This window comes from Elephantulus edwardii, unplaced genomic scaffold (assembly GCF_000299155.1).
Source record: "Elephantulus edwardii isolate Elephantulus edwardi_28Jun2011 unplaced genomic scaffold, EleEdw1.0 scaffold00306, whole genome shotgun sequence".
NCBI lineage: Eukaryota > Metazoa > Chordata > Mammalia > Macroscelidea > Macroscelididae > Elephantulus > Elephantulus edwardii.
In genome coordinates, this window is record NW_006400056.1 from 2,779,632 (window position 1) to 2,787,244 (window position 7,613).

Genomic DNA, 7,613 nt, shown 5'->3' on the forward strand with positions numbered 1-7,613 from the left:
AATTTGCTCTGTTGGAGCTCACTCATCTTTCCCTCATGGAGCAGCTGATGGATTCTAATTGGAGGAGAGGCAAAGCCTCTGGATGAGCTGCACAATTATCAGCATATATCGTTAGTGCCCCCACTCACTCATTTGTCAGTTTTTCATATTGTGGAATCTTGCGTGTTGCTGTGATGTTGGAAGCTATGCAAGAGGTATTTAATAATCTTCTCTGCCTCTTGTAAAGGGAGAATTCCTTATATTTAGTGGCAAAAATCTCTCTGGAGCAAAGTTCTCTCCTTGAGTTATTGTACTGGGCCAAATCTTGGGCCCAAGCAAGTTTCTGATTCCTGGGCTATAGGATCCAGCTGCTCATATTGAGTCCACAAGACTGTAAGCTGGACTGCAGATATGCGTTTTTGCATAAACTTAATTAACGCATTTAGTGCACATGGTCCACGTGTGAAGATTGCTAGGAAGAGCAGAAATGGCCCGATTAAGGCTGATACTAGGGTCGTTAGCCAGGGAGATCAAGAGAACAGGGACTCATACCAATTTTGATTTTGCTCTCAAATTTGAGCTCGGTCCTCTCATTTCTTTCAGATGGCGGCTAACCTGTCCCTCACTATGCCCAAGTTATTGGCATAGAAACAACATTTTTCACCCCAGGCCTGGCAGAGACCCCCTTGTTGCAAAAAGATAAGGTTCAATGCTCTTTGATGTTGTAGTACGACCTCGGCTAGTGAGTCTAACGATTGCTCTAGATTATGAGTGGATTTTTCTAACGGCACAAGGTCCGAGTCTATAAGGTTGCTTAATAATTGGAAAGTCTGGTCTCCTTTTAGTAAAGCTGCAGTACCCGTTCCTATCCCCGCAGCAATACCGGACCCGACTAACATTGTGAGGAGCATCGCGGAGGCCCCCAAATCTCATTTCTCCCTATGATGATACGGAACTACTCCTAGGTATGAATGAAGGGGCAGGTAATACACTTGGGAAAATATGGTTACTAGTACACATAGGTTAGCGCTACGGAGTACATTTTGATGAACGCAAGTAGTCAAACCCGTTGTACATGCAAACCACGTTCCATTGGGGGGTACAAGGTAAGAGCTATAAGAGCTATTAGGGTTTACCACTACTGTACGGTTACAAAGATGACGAAGGTGTGGAAGGAAAGTCATCTAGCCTTCCCCCTTTTCCTATTACACATAGTCCCTTCCCGGTTACTGCCCGGAGGGTTATGGCTGGAGAATTTCCCCAAGAGCAACATAGCAGGCTCTGAGAGGGGCTGGTTAAGTTGCCAGAGACAGCCTAGCCTGTACAATACAGGCGCCTTAGCTCTAGGCAAAGCCTGCAATCCTCCTGGGTGAGGTTGGAGGTAGAATTGACAAGGTTATAGGTATAATTAAGTATTTTAAACAAGATGGACACGTCATTTGCCTCAGGAGAGGCTACTATCTTGATGGGGCATAAAAAGGAAGAAATATTCGAGGTTGGGGCTGTCACTGGGGTTTTGGGGTCAGGCTCCTTTAAGATGGCTGGACCAATGGCCATAGGCGGGGGTCCAGTCAGAATGACTTGTTTCTGGATTCGAAATAACAGCCCTCTAACATATCCAGGTTCATACAGCCTTAGGCCGCAGACCCTCCCAGCTTCCCATCCTCTGTCTGCCCGTTTTCTGTTAATGAGATAGTTACAGGGTTTCTTTTCCTCAACGACGTCTGATTCTTAGTTCCCCTATCCTGAAAAAAATCCTGGTTAATGTGGACCCACGGCGCATTGTCTCGCAGCCCCACTCTTTACAAAAGAAAATCTCCCCCCCACTCCCCCCTTCCGCTAGTCCCATAGTCATTTGTTCCTGGACAAACATAAAACTCCATGACTGAAAGTCACAGTTCCTGACAGTCGCTTCCACAGGCAGCCATAGCGCCCGCCTGCACTGACAAGGCAGGCAGCCTATGCCTCCTGTCCCCGGACTTTTCCAGATTGGGCCAGCTAAGGTACAGAGGTCCACATCAAATACAGGAAAAGTAGTGCTCGCTGGCCCAGTTAACGTCAAAATACGAATCTCCCTCCCCAAGTCGTGTGGGAAAACTTTGGGCCCTTGAAGTGTCCATCTGGCGGTGATTGCTTTATGTGGATTAGCATCTGCAGCAGCCTAAGCTCCAAGTAAGGCAGTTATGAGGAGGAGGGCACAGCTGCAGAGGTTGAGCGAAGTCAGAGCTTTTGTATTCTTATCTTGAGCGGGTCTCGCGGGTGCTCAACAGCTCTCCATGCTCCTCCGTCGGTCTCGGGTGTGAGGCCGCCAGGACCCGTAGGCAGCAGCTTGAAAGGCTTAGCGTGGGAGTGGTGTATCCAAGCTGGGAGGAAGAGAGTCTTTTCTTCTTGTTGACTCATTCCTTTCATCTCTACGTTTGGAACTTGAACAATCTCTATTGTCACAGTCAGGCTTTTTGTCTTTGCTGGGAGTGAAGTCTTTACTTGAGAAACCACGAGTGGTCTCATGCTTCTCCGCAGTTCTGGTCTCTTTGGAAGACTGGGACAAGTTTTGAAAACTTCCTTGTTCATTTAGACAATCCAAGCTGCTTTCTTTCTCTGGTTGAATGCTGCTCTTCCTCTATTCAGGACGTTCCTTTTCTAACACTAAATGATCTCGATCTTTGGTTTGCACCTTTCCATTAGATGCTGAGTTTTTTGAACTTTTAACCTCATGCTGTATTATTTCATGGCTCGCTTCCTTGTTAAGTTTCTGAATTTTCTCTGACGGCTCTGTTTCTTTTTCATGATACTTGGCTGTAGTTGATAGCTCTGTGTTAACATGTTTTCTAACACTAGTTGGCTTTGCTGTGTAGATTTAACATCTTCTTCTTCGGATTCAAAGTCACCTTTATCCCATTTGGACTGAGGAACCTGAATCATAATAATCACCACATCTTTGGCAGGAGCCGTATTGTCATTATTATATTCTTCCATAGTTTTAATGACAGTTCACTTTATATCCGTTTTGTCTTCAGATTTTCGAACAGGACTGCCTCCAGTTGAGCTTGTACTGGTATAATCCGCAAGAGTGGAGCCGGATCCTTCCGTTCCGGTGACTTTTCATCTGACCTTCGCTTTGACCTTCTCTTGTTGAACTTTACTAGAAGTGGACTCTATTTTTTCCAAGGGGTCTTTTGTATTCGAGGAATTTTCTGCGCTTCCAAATGTTCTTTCTCGTTTCTCTGTTGAGCTTCTTCTTCTTCTTCTTTTTTTTTTTTTTTTTGGCTGGGGCAGGCAGTTGATGATGATGACATTTTGTCCTTTTCAGGGGTCCTGTCCATCTTTTCAACATCAGGTTCTACTTTGCGTTTTGGTGACGGTTTTGCCATCTCAGTGACTTCTAGTTTAGAAACTTTCAGAGAAGATGACTCAAAGTCTTTATCTATACTCTTTTCTTCAGTTTTTCTTTTTCTATTTTTTCTCCTTTGCCATCAAGTAGCTTATTTTTCTCCTTAGGCTTCTTGGGCTTTTCTTCCTTAATAGTTCGCTTTTCTGACTTGACATCTTTGGAATGATCTTTCTTAACTTTTTCTTCTTTGACTGGTTTTTTTTTATGTTTTTTTTCTATAATTATATTTTATCAATTTTCATAAACATTTACAGAGATTTTGGGTTTCCATTCATTCATTGTTGCACTATTCTCTCTACCCTCCTCCCAGTTTCTTCTTGTCCAAATGCCACAGTGCTTGTCAAAGCCAGTTCTGATTAATCTCCTTTGTCAGTGTGTCCTTTGCCATTCCCTATCACTCCTCCCTGAGAGAGACTTCACCCTGAGTCATAAGGAAAAGGGGATGGCGTATTCTCTTAGCTACTTCCCGCTGAAAAGGGACGCTGTGGGTTTCAGGGTGAAGATCTTCTCTCACTACTCTAAAGGGCCCCTTTGGCAGTAGGAAACACACTTTGACTGGTTTTGATTCCTGGTGCTCTTTTGCTGACTTGGAATGAGCTTTTCTAGGGGTCCCAATGGTCTTTTCATCTTTCTGAGAGGAGGATACAGATTTAACTGCCATATCAGTCTTTGGAGTCTCCTCTTTGGCTTTTTTAAGTGGGGGTTCAGAACGAGGATATTTTGAATATTCTCCATCCACTTTTTTTTGAGGCCCTCTAGCAAGTTTTACGTTTTCTTTTTTTGACACAGCAGATCCGTCATTTCCCTGTTTAACCTTGTCACTTTTTGCTTTTGTCTTATTATCTTTTTCTTTCTTATCTTTTTCAGACAGTGACTTGTAAGTAACGGAATCTGCATCCATTGGTTCATCTCTAACAGATGTTGTAACATCATCTCTACTTGAGAGAACAAATAATGAGTCTGTTTTATTTTCCTCACCACCTGTAGGTTCTCTAGATTTCCTCGATGTCTCTAGTAATTCTGGGTTCAGAAAACATTCACTTTCTTCTCCTTTCCGTCTTTTTCTACGTTTCTTGCGCTTATTTCCTTCACTGTCCCCTGGGGCACTTTCACTCTCCTTCTCTTTTGCTTTCGTATTCTCCTTCGGGTTATGACCATCTCTTGTGGAAAGCTTTTCTGGATAGTTGCCTCCTGTGTTTCGACTCCTATGGCTTTGTCCAGCAGAATAATCTTCTCTGCGGCCTCTTGTGAAGGGAGAACTCCTTAGTGGCAAAAACCTCTCTGGAGAAAAGTTCCCTCTGTTTGCTGAGGGTCCAGCTTGTGCTCCAGCAGCATAACCTTTATAGCTTTCATACCACTCTCTGCATTTTCTCTCCCATTCTCTGTAACGTTCTTTTTCAAATGGATTTCTAAAGTCAACGCTTCTCCCATAGTAAGCTTTTCTATCATAAGGTGGTGGAACTTCTCTGAATCTATTAAAATATTCACGTTCTGTTTCCCCTTGTCATCCATGACGCTTATTGGGAACTGCCCCCTAAATGCTTGAGGAGATCTTGATCATGAATGATACTATCTAGATGGAGGTGACCTTGACCTAGACGGATGATATCTATGAGATCTAGATCGTGAATGGTAATTTCGACTCTTGCCTCTACCTCTTCTGGTATACGGAGGTGATCGTGAATAAGAACGAGAATGAGAGCGACTAAACGCTTGAGAGTAAGACCGTGAACGTGTTGAACCAGATCTTGATTTAGAACAAGTATATGACCTTCTTGAGTATGATGAACCACTATAAGGAGATTGAGACTCTTCTTTTAGTCGACGCTGCTCTCTATAGAATTCTCCCCTCGACAGGCGTGGTGCTTGTGTTGTTGGGATGGTATTTGAATGAGCCGTTTGCATTCCTGAGGACACCCAAGATGTTGATAAATTGGCAGGAGCTGGAGGAAACCCTGGAGGAGGGACACTAAACCCGGCAGGTGGTGGCTGGCCAGGAGGAAACGGAGGAGTAAATTGTGGAGGAGGAACACCTGGAGGAAGAGGATGTGTATGTGGAGGAGGTGGATACAAAGGAGGTGGTGGAACAGGCACAAAACCTGGAGTAGCTGGTAGAGATGGGCCTTGTGTCCTCTGTGATCTCTCACCGTGGTGGCGTCCACGGTTTATACTTCTGTAGCAGCTCCTCTCTCTTCTAATTTGCTGTGGTGGAGAAACAAGATATCTGAGTTTTTTGGAATGTTCCCAACCTGGTCGATCCCCACCTGGATGAGCAGCATTTATTCTTACTGGACCAGTTGTGGGGATCAACTGTCCATGCAATAAGGACTGTCCAAGTAAAGATGGGGCTCCAAGTACAGGTACCTGGTAACCCTTGTCTTCCATAAGAGCAGTTATCGCAATTGAGGAGGTTCCCTTTGGATGATCTGATGCAAGGGCGGCAGCTGGCAACATTTTATTATCAGCATCCCTAAAAGGTCCATCTGGTCTTTCTGAGTGAACAGATATGGACGCTCTTGCTGTTATATCAGGAACAGGAGCTGGGTTAGAGGAATTTCCAGGCATAGGAGGAGCCAAGGAAGACTGATCAGAAGTCAGTGAAGACAGGGAAGGTGCTGAACGAGTTGATGAAGATGTCACTGGGATCATAAGGGGATCCTGCTTCCTTGATATTGGAGATCTCATCAGAGGCTGTAGGTTCCGATGGATCAGTGGTCTTGGCGGAGGTACTGGGGGTGGTAGTGGAGGCAACTGTTTGCGTAGTCTTCTGGTATAACCAGTCTCGTTTTTGAAGTTGTTTACAGCCAGTCGTAAACATTTATTGGCAATTAAAGCATCAGGAGAAACGTCATCCTCATGACAGGTTGGACATGTATGTTCATCTGACTCCAGAAGTGCTGTTCTTATACATTCATCACAATAACTGTTTCCACAGCATGGTATGACAGCTGCATCAGTCATAATATCTTTGCAGATAAGACACAACAGTTCATCTGGAATGGGATCATCTTCTTCTGAAGGAGAAGATGGTTCCTCTGGTAAGAAGGGTGGTTTTTCTTTCTTTCCAATTGCATATGCTTCTGCAACTATAGTTGGTATTGCATATTTTCCAGTATTGGTAAGCATTGCACCTTTCATGTTAGGATCCTTCACTTCCATCATAAAACTTCTAGGAATTCCAGTGCTCTTCTTAATTCTAGGACCAGATTGAAAGTTCTTATCCCCATTTGTTGGGCAATTCTTAATATAATGGTCAGGTGTACCACCCCGGAAACAAGTGTAAGAAGGCGGTGGTGGTGGTCCGAATGGTTTCTTCATGTAACTGACTGGGCCATACTCATGGCCAGACTGAGACATCATTGCTTTTGTGTTAGCTTCTTCAGAAGCTTTGGCTTCAGCCAGATTGGCAGTGTTTGTAAACTGGGCCAGAGACATAGATGCAGAAGAGTCATCAGTAGCACATCCTCCGTGATGTGAATATAGAAATTCTCTACGACCCAGCTAGTGCAGTGTTTGGATGTACCTGGAGAATAGGAGAAGTGAGGCACAAACGGAGACTGAAACGCCACCGTTCATAGCAGCATTCTTCACCATTGCAAGTACATGGACGTGGACACAAGCCAAAAGGTCAACAGTAATCAAATGGATTGAGAGATGATGAGTTTGCTTGGCTCCACAAGTAGCACTCTAGGTACCAGGAGTCAGGAAATCAAAGACGATTTCCAGACATCAATGCTCTCCAGCACTCTGGAGGGGTCCCTGACAGCACACATTCCCAATGCAATTCGTCTGTTGATTTCCTGACACTTTTACTCTTTCCATTATTCCAGGGGTGATCACTATCTCAATAAGGGGGTTTAGGTTCATACAAAGGATGTTTTGGGTCATAATATTGCCTAAATTCATCATTCCAGTCTCACATCTCACGATTTATTTTACCACTTATACCTTTCATAACACCTCCTCTCTGGTCACTTTCAAAACTTTTGAAAACATATCCCAAAAACCATCAGGGTGTTTTGCATTAAATTCATCATATTTTCCAGTATATAGTCCTGAGAGGTGTTTACAACCCCTCCCTGAGAGGTGTTTATCCCCTGTGAGGCGTTTACCCCCTTTGCCGTGTTTATACCCCTGTGAGGTGTTTATCCTCCTGTGAGGTGTTTATCCCCCTGTCAGGTGTTTAACCCCTGTGAGTTTTTTATCCCCCTGGGAGGTGTTTAGCCACCTGTGAGGTGTTTAC

At 44.3% G+C, this 7,613-nt stretch overlaps 1 pseudogene; it reads right to left on the minus strand.

Annotated features, from left to right (window-relative positions):
* Positions 1 to 2,317: 2,317 nt before the first annotated feature.
* LOC102853713 lies at positions 2,318 to 6,597 on the minus strand (annotated as a pseudogene).
* Positions 6,598 to 7,613: the final 1,016 nt, after the last annotated feature.